The sequence below is a fragment of the Miniopterus natalensis genome, chromosome 6, assembly GCF_054644295.1.
Source record: "Miniopterus natalensis isolate mMinNat1 chromosome 6, mMinNat1.hap1, whole genome shotgun sequence".
Classification (NCBI taxonomy): domain Eukaryota; kingdom Metazoa; phylum Chordata; class Mammalia; order Chiroptera; family Miniopteridae; genus Miniopterus; species Miniopterus natalensis.
Genome location: NC_142086.1, coordinates 15,852,713 through 15,866,618, shown reverse-complemented (window position 1 = coordinate 15,866,618; position 13,906 = coordinate 15,852,713).

Genomic DNA, 13,906 nt, shown 5'->3' with positions numbered 1-13,906 from the left:
ATTTCAGTCTCTGACCTTTGTCACTGAACATCCTGACAAGAAGTAGCCATTTGTCAATGGATAAAGATTAATTGCTGAGTTTATCTATGGAGGCCACATGGATAAAGCTTTAGATTGGGAAGTAAAGAAGTAAAGCCAGTTGTCACCTAGGGGTTATTAATTCTAATCATGCAGAAATGACATTTGTCCTCAGGAGATCCACAGATAACCTTGAAGTGATAGGAATCACTTGCGTTCTTGTGCTCACTCTCTCACCTCTTTCTTCTCACCTCAGGCATCTTATGTCTAAAGACCGTAGAATTTCTTCTAAACCCAACAAATAGTATTGCACTGCCTCACTGCAGTCTTCATGTAGCTATTGTTGAATATAATGGTTGTCTGTCCAAATCTCTGTCCACAGTGCTGTTCATTTGCTGTGGTCTCCCATCATTCCTTACTTAGAAATATGCAGAACCTGCCACTCCTCCTGTTTAACTTCAACCCATTTTCCCAACAACATCTCAGGTGTTCTAATAAAACCATAAATCTGATCAAGTTACTTTCTTGTTGAAAAATGCCTACTGGCTTCTCAAAACCTTAGGGATAAAATTTACAATCCACAGCATGGTCTACAACGTCCTGGATGACCTGATCCATGTTTAAATGCACATCCTCACTTTTTGCTCTTCCCTTCCATCTAAGCCCTAACAGAAGTGAACTGGTGAAAGCCCTCAACCCTACTTTATGTTTCTATCTTCCTACAGCTTTGTTTCTTACAAAGTATATGCATATACTTTGCCAAGAAATTTTTGCTCATGCCTCCAATGTCACAGGACTCAGCCCAAACGTTTCTTACTGCAGGAAATATTACTTCCAGTCTTATCTCTCCTTTTAGGAAGCCTGTTACTTCTCTGCTCAAAAATCTGCTTTTCTCTTCTTTTATTGAGATATAATTGACATATAACATTATGTATATTTAATATGCATGTATATGTGTTCATTTGATACATTTATATATTGCAATGTGATCACCACCTTAGCATTGGCTGACATCATCATGTCACATAATTATCATTTCCTTTGTGATGAGAATATTTAAGATCTAGTCTCTTAGCAACTTTGAAGTATGTACTACAGTATTGTTAGCTATGATCACATTCAAAACTTCTTGAGTGCAAGGGTCATTTTCTACTTCTCAGTAATACAGTAAGTACTTCAGTGGAAAGGCTCAGGATAAATTAAAAGGCAGAGTCAAAAAATGGATGAGGGAAACATTGTTTCCTTCCCTAGTGGGGAAATCTTATGAACTAGAGCCAAAGGGCTGTAGCCACAACGCAAAGTCTAACAATCACCCAAAAAAGAAAATCATCACATTGACTAGTTGAGAAGTCCTGCTTTATCACAAAAGACCTAATATTAGTCAAATATCAGTTGGGAAAAAATACAGATGGAAAACCCATTGCTAAACAATGTTGAAAACATTTGGAAGCATGAAGCAGAGAAGGTGATTGATACATACAGATCTTATTAATTGTTAATATTTTTTCTTGCATGGCAACTGAGATGACAGGCTATTATTCACTTGCTAGAGTCCACATGATACAAAAAATGTGTGTGTGGTTTTTCAAAAATTTTCCTTCAAAAAAGACACATTGGAGTCATGATCTTCTTTGCTATATTTCCTGCTGATGATAGACTAAATGTGACTTTACAGTTCTAACCCCTAACCTTGTAAGATTATGGTGTGAAGGTGAGGTGGGCCACTAGTCCCAGAATTGCTGACTCAAGGCCACTCCCTACTGGTGGGACTGCGGCAAGCACCTCTGAGGCCTTCTCTGTTGCTCTAGGAAGCATCTATCAATCACCTGACGCGAGCAGGCAAGATGGAGCTGCTTGTTATTTCTGAAAAGACTACTTGCACTCTATTTAACGTAGGTGAAGTATTTTCTTTATACCTTAGAACATATTAATATCAGTTTTCATTTTTTAAAAATGTTTAATCCTCACAGGAGGATATTTTTTCCATGGCTTTTTAGAAAGAGTGGAAGAGAGGGGGGAGGGGAACAGAGAGAGAGAAACATCCATGTGAGGGAGACACATCCATTGGTTTTCTTCCGCACGCACCCAGACCTGGGTGGGATCAAACCTGCATCTGAGGTTCATGCCCTTGACCAGAAATCGAACCCATGACCTTTCCATGCTAGGCCAATGCTCTCACCACTAAACCACACCGGCCAGGGCTCAGTTTGCATTTTTTTACCTATTAAATTATTAAGGTGAGATTTTATATTAATTCTGTTAGCAAATAGTTTTTAAAACTTACAACAGACAAAGGGCTCTATTGGGAACTGTGTTTATACTGAAAACATAGGTCTTACTTTTTGATTTTCACAAGAAATCTAGAATAGAAAGGAAAACTGTTTCTATCCACAAATGACAGATCACAGACTGTGGTACAGCAAGAATTAACGTAGGTCGTCTGAATCCTAATCCAAACATATTGCACTACACATTCTGCCTGCCTTCTAGCAAGTTTTCATACTCAATATATTAATTTAGAATGCTAATATTTATAATGTAATATGACCAATGAGTATATTAATGGTCTATGATTAGATATCAAATTCCTATGTTATTATTTAGTTATACTAAGAAGTTACTGTGCATTATTTTCCTCTGCAGATGCTATGCTAATATAATCCATTTTATCTTAAAATCATATTTAAATAACTATATAATAGAGTTTTAATTTAACCCAAGATAATGTTTGTAACAGAAAAATTAGGTTGTATATATTTTAAGCATTATTATTTTAATATACTTAATGTAGTTCACATCTTAAAATGCAACTATATCCCCAAGCACCAGTTTACTTAGAAACAATACTAGAACACATTAGTCACAAATTCACTAAAATATTTTACAGATTTGACAGGCCTTTCTATTCAGGCTCATTGTTACACAAATACTAAATAGCAATGAATCAAACATTGATTGGATGCTTGAATGAAGCTCTCCAGGTCTGTTAAACTTTGCAGATTCAGAGCATAAGCCCCCTGGACTGCTTATCAAGGGTGAGATTTAACAGACCTGTGTACCCTCCCCTCGGTTTTCCTGCTGTCAGTGCTCCAGGGCTCTGGAAAGCAACTTCTCATAGAAAAAATACGACTGTCTCTCCAAGGACAGCTGGAATTATAGAAAAAGTAACAAAAAATATTCTTTTTGTTATATATCTTAAGATTTTAGAGTCACTAATTCATATCTGAATAAAAAAATGTGAAGTTGGAGTGAATGAAGATGAGGGTGAATCTGCATTTTTGAAATCTAAGTGATTTTCCCTATGTCATCAAATTGTTTGATAAATGTGTGTTTAAAGGTGCTGCTTGAAAATTAATGTTGCTTTATTCAATTAAATATCTCTGACATTAAGGGCTATTTTTTCTCATTTCAGAATTTAAAATTTTCAGAGTAAAGCATTATTTTTCTGTTTTTCAGAATACAAAATCCTTATTAAAATTAGTGTTTCTTTTTTTTAATTGTCAAAACTTCAAGTCGAAGCTGAAATTCCTTGACCAAAGTTATTAATATCACACAGATATAATAACAGGTGTCAAGGCAGGCAAAAACTCTACAGAGTTTTAAATTCTCATTTATGGAATAAAATAGCTTTAATTTAACTATGGGAGCTTCACTCATTCTCTAAAACTATGTAGGAAAAAAACACTGGAACACTTTGAGTTAAAAGTCATAGACAATGTTTAAAGAGTTAACTGAAAACATATTTTTATGATAAAGTTTAATTATCTATTAAAGACAGTGAAAACAAAGAGTCCGTAGTAACGCAAAAGTGAAGTAAATAATTTCCTCTTTAAAAAACTAAAATTATTGCATTGAGTTTAGTTGGTGGAAGAGAAAGTTGCTAAATGTTATGCATATAGAGCAAAAAAGAAGCCAATTATTAAATTATTAAAATTTAAAGTATCTTTTCTAAATTTGATTCATTAAAATGCTAATAATGTGTCCTGGCCCGTTTGCCTCAGTGGTTAGAGCCTTGCCTGGTGCACCAAAGGTCTTGGGTTTGATTCTCCATCAAGGGCACAGACCTGGGTTGCAGGTCTGAGCCCTGCTCCCCTCAGGGCGCTTGCTGGAGGCAACCAATCCATGTGTCTCTCTCACATCAATCTCTCTTTCTCTCTCTTTCCCCCCTCCTCCCTCCCCCCTCCTGCTCTCTCTAAAAATCAATGGAAAAATATCTTCCAGTGAGGATTAAACAAATAAATAATTAAATAAATAAATAAAATGAAATGTGTGTAAGCTAACATAAAAACTATCAACTCAAGTGTGAAGTTACTTTCCATTTAGTGACACGAATGGCAGTGTTTTACTAATTTTTATTAGTAAAAGTTAGTACATAATGGAATATGATATTTTGTGAAAGTCTATTGATTGAATAAAAATAGATTAATACAACTTAATTTATTTCAGTATGTTAAAAAAATAATTATCTTCACTTTTGGCTGTGGATTACATATGATTTCATGCAATATGGTAGGTGAAAATGACATTGGACTATGATTGACAAGACTCACATTTGAATTCAATAGGTCAGTAACTACAAAACCAGACAATTTGTCATCATGGGCATTTTTAAATCGTTATTGAAATGAGAATGTCGAACAACTAAATAATTAATTTACACACTTTTTCAAAAATTCTAAGACATTTTTCACATATTAACATTTCTGAAATCAGGATGACTCTTACAATCATATTTAGCACTATTGATTTTGGGGAGGGCATACATAAATATATCTTACAAATGATGATAATTTAACTTTGATTCAATATGTGATATTTAAAAACCCCTGTAAGAATTGAAGTTCTCTAATTCTATATATTCAAGAAACAAAAAGATAAAGATTTACAGATGTGGATTATAATACTAAAAGACACTTTATATGTAATTTTATGAAAGCAAATGTAGAATACATCATCTTGCATGAATTCACTGAACAGCCAGATTAATTCTTAGAGAATTAAATAACAAAGAAACCACGTATTTCGATCTGCTTCGACACACATGACACACTCCATGTGTTGGCACACTCCACTCATCTACCCACTGATTGGATAAATTGCAGGTTATAAGAAATCCCTGGTACGTTAGCTTCAACATCACCATTCTGTCACTGAGGATAGCGTAATCGAACAGATTTTGTCCAGAGATTTGTAATTTTGCTGTTGGTTAGGCTCTTTTGCTAAGAAATTCTTCAAGTTATATGAAATCTTCAAGGTTTTACAAGGGGGGGGCGGGGGAGATGGCAATAAAGAAGACCAGAATCTCAACCATGTAACCGTGCCTGACAGGAAACCAGGGAAAGCTCTGCAACAAGGCAGGAGTCGCAGTTCTTATTGGTCACAGGCCTCCTGCAAAGTGGACCTGGGAATGGGAGACCTGGCGGGGCCCAGCCTAGATTTGGCAGTAAGTTCACCTTGCCGCCAGAATGCCAGTCCTCTCCGCTCTACTGCACCGTTAATGTAGGTCAGCAACTTTCTCTTTGCTTCCTGTCGCCTTCCTAGCTAACCGACTCCATGTTTCATACTGGAACTTAATGGAAATAGCCTAACTAGTTTAATTAGTCATTATTCTTCCTTGGGTTTGCTAGCACGGGAGTCAGTTATATCCCTGGTTCAGATAGCTTTGGCCAGGGTCATCGAGGGTGTGACCAACGTTGGTATTTCTCCCAACTGAGGTTCTGGGCTGGGCCAGCATTCTGAGATCGAATTAAATAATATTGAGACAATATGAGGGGTACTCTCAAATACAGGCTAATTTATATTTTTTAAATATGTGAAACAATTACAAACAACAGTATATTAAATATAATTAATAAGTTACCTCTGTGAAAAATGAACATGAAACCGTATGACTGAAGTCTTTATAGCACACAATAGTAGTATTTTTACTCTCTTTAACCATTTTCACTCCAAAGCGTAGGACCTATTTACCTCCACATTTTATTAAGCCCGTATTCAGTCACTGCATGCCAATGAACTGTTGTGAGACTGAGCTCTTAGTCTTTTGAACAAATATGTATCTTCCACGTGCCATGCTCATCTTTAGAATGTCTAGTCTTAATTCTTTGTTACTTCTCACAGAAAGTCCTTGCTTAGGTGTTCATTACTGTACTACATAGATAAGAATTTCAAAGTTCAAACTTTTAAGGGACTAGTCCAGATCTGTGAGATGTTTGAAGTGCATATCTTCTGGCTGGAAGTGCAATGCTCTTTCCACTACATCATACAACCCAAATATTTTCTTGCTCAATCTTTGGCCTTATCAATAACTTAATTCTTCTTACAGAGTCATTCCATTTTTCTAGAGCCTTGTTCAACTTATCTTTTCAAAGCTATCTTTTACCACACAATTTAAGTTTTGGACACAGATACTATTACCCATATATGTACTTACTGTGTCTTTCTCTTTCCACGACTTTGCCAAGTCCACTTCCACTGCCCGAGATAAGTTTCTGCACATTTCTCTATGTGTACATTTTAACCAGTTTAATACACTGCTTAAACCTGAACACTCTCTTGCTTTGACATAACCAGGTAGCAATATATCTTTATCTTCAGTTCCAAAACATTTCACATTACATTCTTGCAATGCTTAGGGTACTTAATACTATATTATTTAGAAAGAATTCTATTTTTTACAGTTATAAGTTATCACCCATTGAACTGTAAGCAATTTAAGTACTAGTATTATTCCCCATTTCCAGGTTCAATAATACCTACCTCAGTATCACGAAATTGCACAAAACTAATAAATTACACAGAACTATGGGTTAGAAAATGTGTTATCTGAAATTGAATGTATGTATTGAGACATTTTGAGCTAATGACATGCTAGATTATTTAATTTTCTAAAGTACCTATTAGAGTGAAACTAACCTTCAAATCTAGAGAATGACTTGTAACCATTGTTATTAAATATTTATGCAACCAAAAATGCTAGAAGACATTGAGTTTATGGATTTCTCATTTATCAGTTCACTATCAGTTCAACATAAAATTATATAGTAAGTGATGTGGAATTAATTCCTTTCTCTTTTTTGCTTTGTAAGTTCTTTGCTCAGTAAGAACTAATTATATTAAAATAGCCAAAAAGCAACATTCTTCGTCTTCAACATACAGAAAACAGCAATAATTAGTACCCTATTACATATATAAGTTCTGCATTGTTTGAGATCTTTATTGGAATTAATATTATCATATGTAAATTAAGTTAATCATATATATTATTAGGAGGTTATAGTTCTTTAATTTTTTTGTTTGTTTTTTCCTTTCTATTTAATTTATTGGGGTGACACTGGATAACAAAAGTTATACAAGTTTCAGGAGAAAAATTCATTCCACAAAACATCATCTGTACACTGCATTTTGTGTTCACCATCCCAAGTCATCTCCTAATATCACCCTTTATCCCCTACTCCCTCTTCCAACTCCCCCCACACCTCCTGCAATCACCACAAAGTTGTCCATGTCCATGAGTTTTTTCTTTTTTTACTTATTTCTTAATCCCTCCACCCCACTCACATGAAATAATAAACCTGTAACTTATGTATATATGTGGCATGATATAAATTTAGCATCTGTCAAAATATTGTATTGGAAATGTGATCAAATAGTATGATTATTAAAAGGTAGCATTTTAGAAGTGAAAATTTTGTTATGACAAGTCAAGACATGACTGAAATCATCCTAACTTGCTATGGAATAAGCCCAATTAGAGTTTGTTCACATTTAAAACCCTCTCACTGACAACAAATAAATGGAGGTTTCGCAAGTCATTTCTATCACATTCAGTAATGACCTTGAGTGCATGCAAATGTGAGATTTACTCAATGAGGCCCTGTGACAACCCTGGGATTCAACTGTGAAATTAGAGTAGCTTGTACCTAAAGTGGAATTTCACACCCATTGAACGAGCAGTCTGTTCCTTTAGTTCTGGTGGTTAGAAAAATAAAGCAGAGATCTGTATTTCCATTCGTTTATGTGAGCCATAATATCCTTAGCTGTAACAAATGTTCAATATCTGTGTTTAATACCCCCATCAGTTATTACATCCTAATAGCTACGTACGGACTGAAGCCGTAATAAATACCTGAGCCCTTCGGGAACCGCAGTGTGAAAGTTTACCAGATACATATATCGAGCTCTGCTCCACTTTCTTGGGACTTAACACATCCAGGCAGGAACTGAAGCCTAACAAACAGAAATAATCTGCTTCTTAGTCCCTCTACAAACCGCCAGCTACCTGCCAACACCAAGCCAATGACTGGGTAACTTGAACTATTAAATTGGAAAATAATTTTTGTTGGTTTGGAAAATTCATTTGGGAATGAGCATGCGAGTGTTTCACGTGGTTCTACTTTACATGATTGAAATGCATGCATATTTTTCTATTAAATTTGTGACTTTACCATTCTGTAAGAGGACAGGGGTGGCTTCTGTAAAACTCTGTGTCTTAATAGCCTCTTTGTGTCCACATTCAATTTAAAGAGATCAAATGTGTTGGAGTTACTCTCAGAGTAAGAAGAATGCTTTTAGGACTCAAGTCATAGGAAGGGGAAACCCCTCCCTTAATTTATGTGAATGCTGCATTGATGTCACACCTAAAACTGAAAATATCTCGAATCAAATAAGGAAATATTTGCATCTTTTTGCATCCTTATGATGTCAATCTTCACAATAAATATTCGCAAAATATAGCATGTATTGGCATTCAAGCATAATGGTCCGGAGGGCTAGTGTGCGTGTGCATGTAGGGGATTCTTGTTCTGCAGAACATGTTTCAAGCAACGCTGTCTAATAACTCCCATTGCAGCAGGTTGCCGTGTAAGTCAGAGTGCAGTTTTAGGATGAAAAAAACTTCTTGGTCATCACTCTCAGTCTACAGAGCAATCGTAGGACATGGGATAAGAGGTCCTGCAGTGTCCCTAATGCTGTCAGTCCTAAGGCAGCATGTGAGTGCCAAAGAAGAAAAGAATTCCTGAGTTCCTTCAGTTTCCTTCAGTTTCCTCACCTGTGAAATGGAGGGATTCCCTCTTATGTGCCTAAGGAGAGAAGCTTGAAGAAATCATCATTTGAAAGGTCTTACTTCTAGTTCACACAACATTCTGCATTTACTTTGTCGCATAAATGACCCACCACGTTGAAGTACCACCCCAAGGATATCACAGTGGCCGGGAACTGGCTGTTCTGCCAGCAACCGGATACCGCAGGAATGAGAGGCATACGTTTTGTATAGTTAAGAGCTTTGTTTTGCCTCGGTTAATGTTTTTTTCTTTCTTACATAACTTACAATATTATAAACCCAGAAGAGCCTTTACTCTTTAACTACAAAGTAAATACGGTTCTTATTAAGTGGATTTTCCTTCTACCTCCCTCTTCAAATTTCAGTTCTTAGGTAGACGTTACTTGTATGCTGTCAACCGTTTTAGAAGGATTTTCTTGTGCTACATTAATTCTTATTCCAAGAGTCATTGTTTTAAAGTGATGTAACTCTTCCTTTTGTTCTTTATCGACACTGGGAACTATTTCTCTCCAATATTACAGCATTGTTTAAGAAACTATTTAAATTGTCTAAACATGAACTAGGCCATAATCTTAGGAAGAAGGTGGGTTCCACTCAATAAAAAAAAATTAATCTGTTCATATTGCACGGATTCAACTCGGCTATTGAAAGAAAGTTATTTCATGTTTCCAATGGCATCAATATGACTTGCCTGGAGCCATTTACTAAAAGTGCTTCTCAACCTCTTCAGGCTCTGGGAGGCTGTGTGAAAGCTGTGCTCGGTGTGTACTTGGACGTATCAACCCTGCTGATTCAGAGAGCAGTGGCTTTTCAGTGAGTTAGGTCATCTTTAAAAAGATGTTAGTGTTAACCGAGGACTAGAGGAATAGTGCTTCTCACACGTAAGAGGCAAGGAGGAAAATTGCTTTCACATCTTAACTTTGAGATCTTATATTTATAAAGATAAAGAGCGAAAAAACTAAAGAAGTTCCACATTTCCTGGGGAGCTGCTCCCCAGATCTCCATGGTATGGGTTGGGTGTGTTTCTTAAGTGCTTTCATCACAGACTGTTCTCTCATTTGTGTTTTACTGTGTATGTGCATCATATATCATCTATCACATTTCAAAAATTGTATATAATATGTCATAAACTTTTTGATGGCAATATCATTTTTCTCTCCCACCCCCATTTTTTTATGCCTCACTTAAAAATGGTGCTCAGTAAACGTGCAATGAATTCATGAATTTAATACAAGCCAAATTAATCTGCTCAAAATTACTTTGCTTGAAATATTGATTTTTCCCCCCTTCAAACATTTATTTTGATAGAACCTGATTGTTTTTATAGCATTTCTCGGCCAATGAGAGAACAGAATCCTTTCTAAAGCAAACTGCCCTTTGAAAGAGCAATTTAGTCACTAGCACTGAATAGAAAAATCCCCTCTCTTCATTCACTGGCAATGCCCCAGATGCTCTGCCAAGCAGAGGAAGAGAGCACCACAAGAGCCCCTTCATAGGCATTTTCTTCCACTTGTGCACTAACCGGTGCCCTCAATCTGCTGATTGCCTGACACTCAAGAGTGGAGGCAGCAATAATCCAAAATCCTGCTGTTGCCAAGAGTATTGCATCTAACACTATTCACTAATTCCATAGGGTAGCACAAAATTATACTCAGGAATGACCACATTGGAATTGGAAAACATGCTTTTCCTTTTCACAGAATCTAGTGCTGATAGGTGCGTCTGTATACAACACAGTCCTGTTCACATCAAATGAATCTTGAACCCGGGCCACTGTAAAGATTGACTTAACATCTCTGCTGTTTTACTTAGTACACACACAACATGTCAGAGGAAAAATGTCCCTACTATGATGTGTTGTCACTAGATGAATATGCCCAGGTCTATACGTAGAAAGTTTTGTTCCACTCAGATCAGTGCTATGATCTTCCTCCATAAAGTCCACTTCGCAGCATGGTTCCATTTAATGATCTGATTTTATGTAAACCACGTTGATGGGCTTCTCGCACCCACAGCACCTCTTTAATACTTGCTCTGGGATGAGTAATCACACTTCATGGGGCATGGAGACCCACAGCACAGGGCCCGGCTTCTATCTTATAACTGCTCATCCAGCAATTGTTAAAGAACTTCAATGAAAGAAAAATAAATCAACAACAACAACAAAAATAGATCCGTGGTGGACCTGACAAGTGAATCTCACTCTCAGCATCACAGTCTATGGACTTATGTAATGAAGGTCAGGACAGGGGAGGCAGGCTGTCTTTCTCTTCTTGACTAAGCAATTTATCTGTTGCCATCTCCTAGTGAGGGCTTTTCTCAAAGATGATTTGCTGGACACCTTTTGGGCGTTTTGCTAGTGATTCAACTAAGAGTGACAATGAGTGTTTGAAATTGTTTCTATAAACACCCTAAACCTGATATGGGGTAGCCTCACCCATTGGTCCTCAGCATTGATCAATTTCCATGCTTTTTCCTCTGGAATCTCCATCACACTGAAAAAGCAGAAGCAAAGAAAAATGTTGCACCATGCAGAATAATTTTCTTGAGTTTTTAGGTATTAGTCCTCAATACAGGACTTCACTTCTATTAAAACAGCTGTTAGGCCTGGGAGAATGCAGTGGGGCGTTCTGTTTTCATTTAAAAGCATTAATTTGGGAAAGTGAGCAAAAAAACAAATTCCCATTTCCTTGGACCCCCACTGTAATACCAGAGGATCAGGCCAAGTGTCGTGCCAAGGACTCCGCCAACTGTAGTGGCCGCTCAAGGCCAGGGAGGGTCACTGTATATCCGGACAATCCAAAGGGACACTGGAGCCGAAGGAGGAAGAGACATTTGCTTTATTATTTGGCTGTGGCGGGCCAAACATACAAGATAGACAAACCCACACTCTCCTGGTGGCAGCCAGCTGGGGGGGGCAAACCACAAACCCGAAAACCTGCCCCTCTGAAAGTCCAGGGCCAGTCCTATAGGGGCCGGGACAATAGTGGCTCTCAGCCAACATGGGTCAGACATTCGTCAGCTAACAGGGCATCTGTTGTGACTATGCTTTATCATGTTCACGTAACTGCGGCCTTCTGCCGTGAGAAGGTGGCAAGAAAGCCTAAGTGTTTTCACTTTCCCTATTCCCACCATCCTCGAAGGGACCTTTTTCTAGAAATCTTAATAAGGATATGGAGTATTCCAGGATCTTGCAAAATCAAGGATTGCATTACATCTTCAATATGTGCCATCCTCTCTATACCAAAGTCTGCACAAATACCTCATAGTTTCCCTCATCTGAATATCTTCTCATAATATTTCTTTTGCATGGGCTTAAAATTAACACAGACTAGATCAAGATCTTCACAGTTGGGCTACATTATCTATACCTGGAATATTCCTAAAACTTTGTAATTTCACATTTACCTTACGATCGCAAGGTAAAATTAAAATTAACCACATTGGAATTGAAATTAAATGTGAGACTCTGTAGAAGAACCTAGATTGATTCTCAATGAACTTAGTTCTTATTTGCCTCCATATGTTTATGTAAACTCTGCAGACTCCTCCAAGTGCAGTCCAAATTTTATCATCACTGATTGTTCACAGCTTTTTGAAAATACATTAGGAGCTGCCATCATTAACTGCTTTTGTTTCTTACTTTAAATTCTAACTAAACAGCTTCAGTTTTATTCATAATCGATTTAGTATTGTCTGCCCTGCATAATAAAATCTTGCCAAGGTTACAGTTAGTTCAATTATTTTCTTTTAAGAATCAGCACTTTCCTCTTTTAATTGCCCTTGATAAGTGTTTCCGAACATGACTTCTAAATAGAGTAGCACCTGTTCACAGTCACTGGAGGCCGCCACTGAATAACCTGCTACAGTGATCTGCTGCCCATAGCGTGAGACAGATTGCTGAGTGGCCACGGTCTGCAGCAATTGTCCTGAACCTTCCTATCAGAGAAAAGTTTCCCAATATTAGCAAGATTTTCAGTCATCTCTCCCTTCCTGGGGAAGTGCCTTGTGCCCTGTGCAGCCACAGGCCTGGAATAAGGCTGACTTCTTAACTCTGACTCTTATAGATCATGTGCAAATATTCATTTTGATCAAAAATGACAACCAAATATTTACTTTCCAACTCTTGTCGTGTTCTTCCTATGTGAGGACTGGGCTCTTTCACTGCATAGAATCCTAGGCCGGTTCTATCAAATGCTTGACTTTTAACTATGCAAACCATCAGGCAGGCTTTATCACCAGGCTATTCTGGGTTTAGTGAATTCAGATATTTTCTGAAAGTAGAGAAATAAATTCATAAACAGCTTCATCTTAGTATCTGCGGTAGCTGCACAACTTCTATAAAAAAACTACCATTTCAAGTTTTGTAATCTCGCAGGGCATGCCTATTTCCTGCCCTTTATCCATGAATTGAATAAATGTTGTTAAAAATAATCATCACCTATTGAATACCACAAAGTATCAGGCTTAAAATTGATTAAGACAGTCCCCAAGATAAACCTCCATTTCACAAATGAAGACATTTGCTCATAAAGTTAAGTGACACCCAGTTGCACAGCCCATAAGTAGCTGAGCTGGGACCGAAGCCAGTGCTGCTGGACTGTGGAGCCCGTAATCTCTCCCTGGTGTCCTGTGGCGTCTTCTGCCCGGGATAGCAAGAGTGGCCTTGTTGAGGGGCAGAGGCTAAGGCCTCTGCCACCTTCCTGCCAGTCTAAGCCTTTAATCTTTGTCTCTGCTCTCCATGTTCTACTTTCCTTTACTCCTTGTCAGATATCACTGCTTTCATTCTTTTACACTTTCACAGGAAAAGGCTTAGTTTAAAAATAT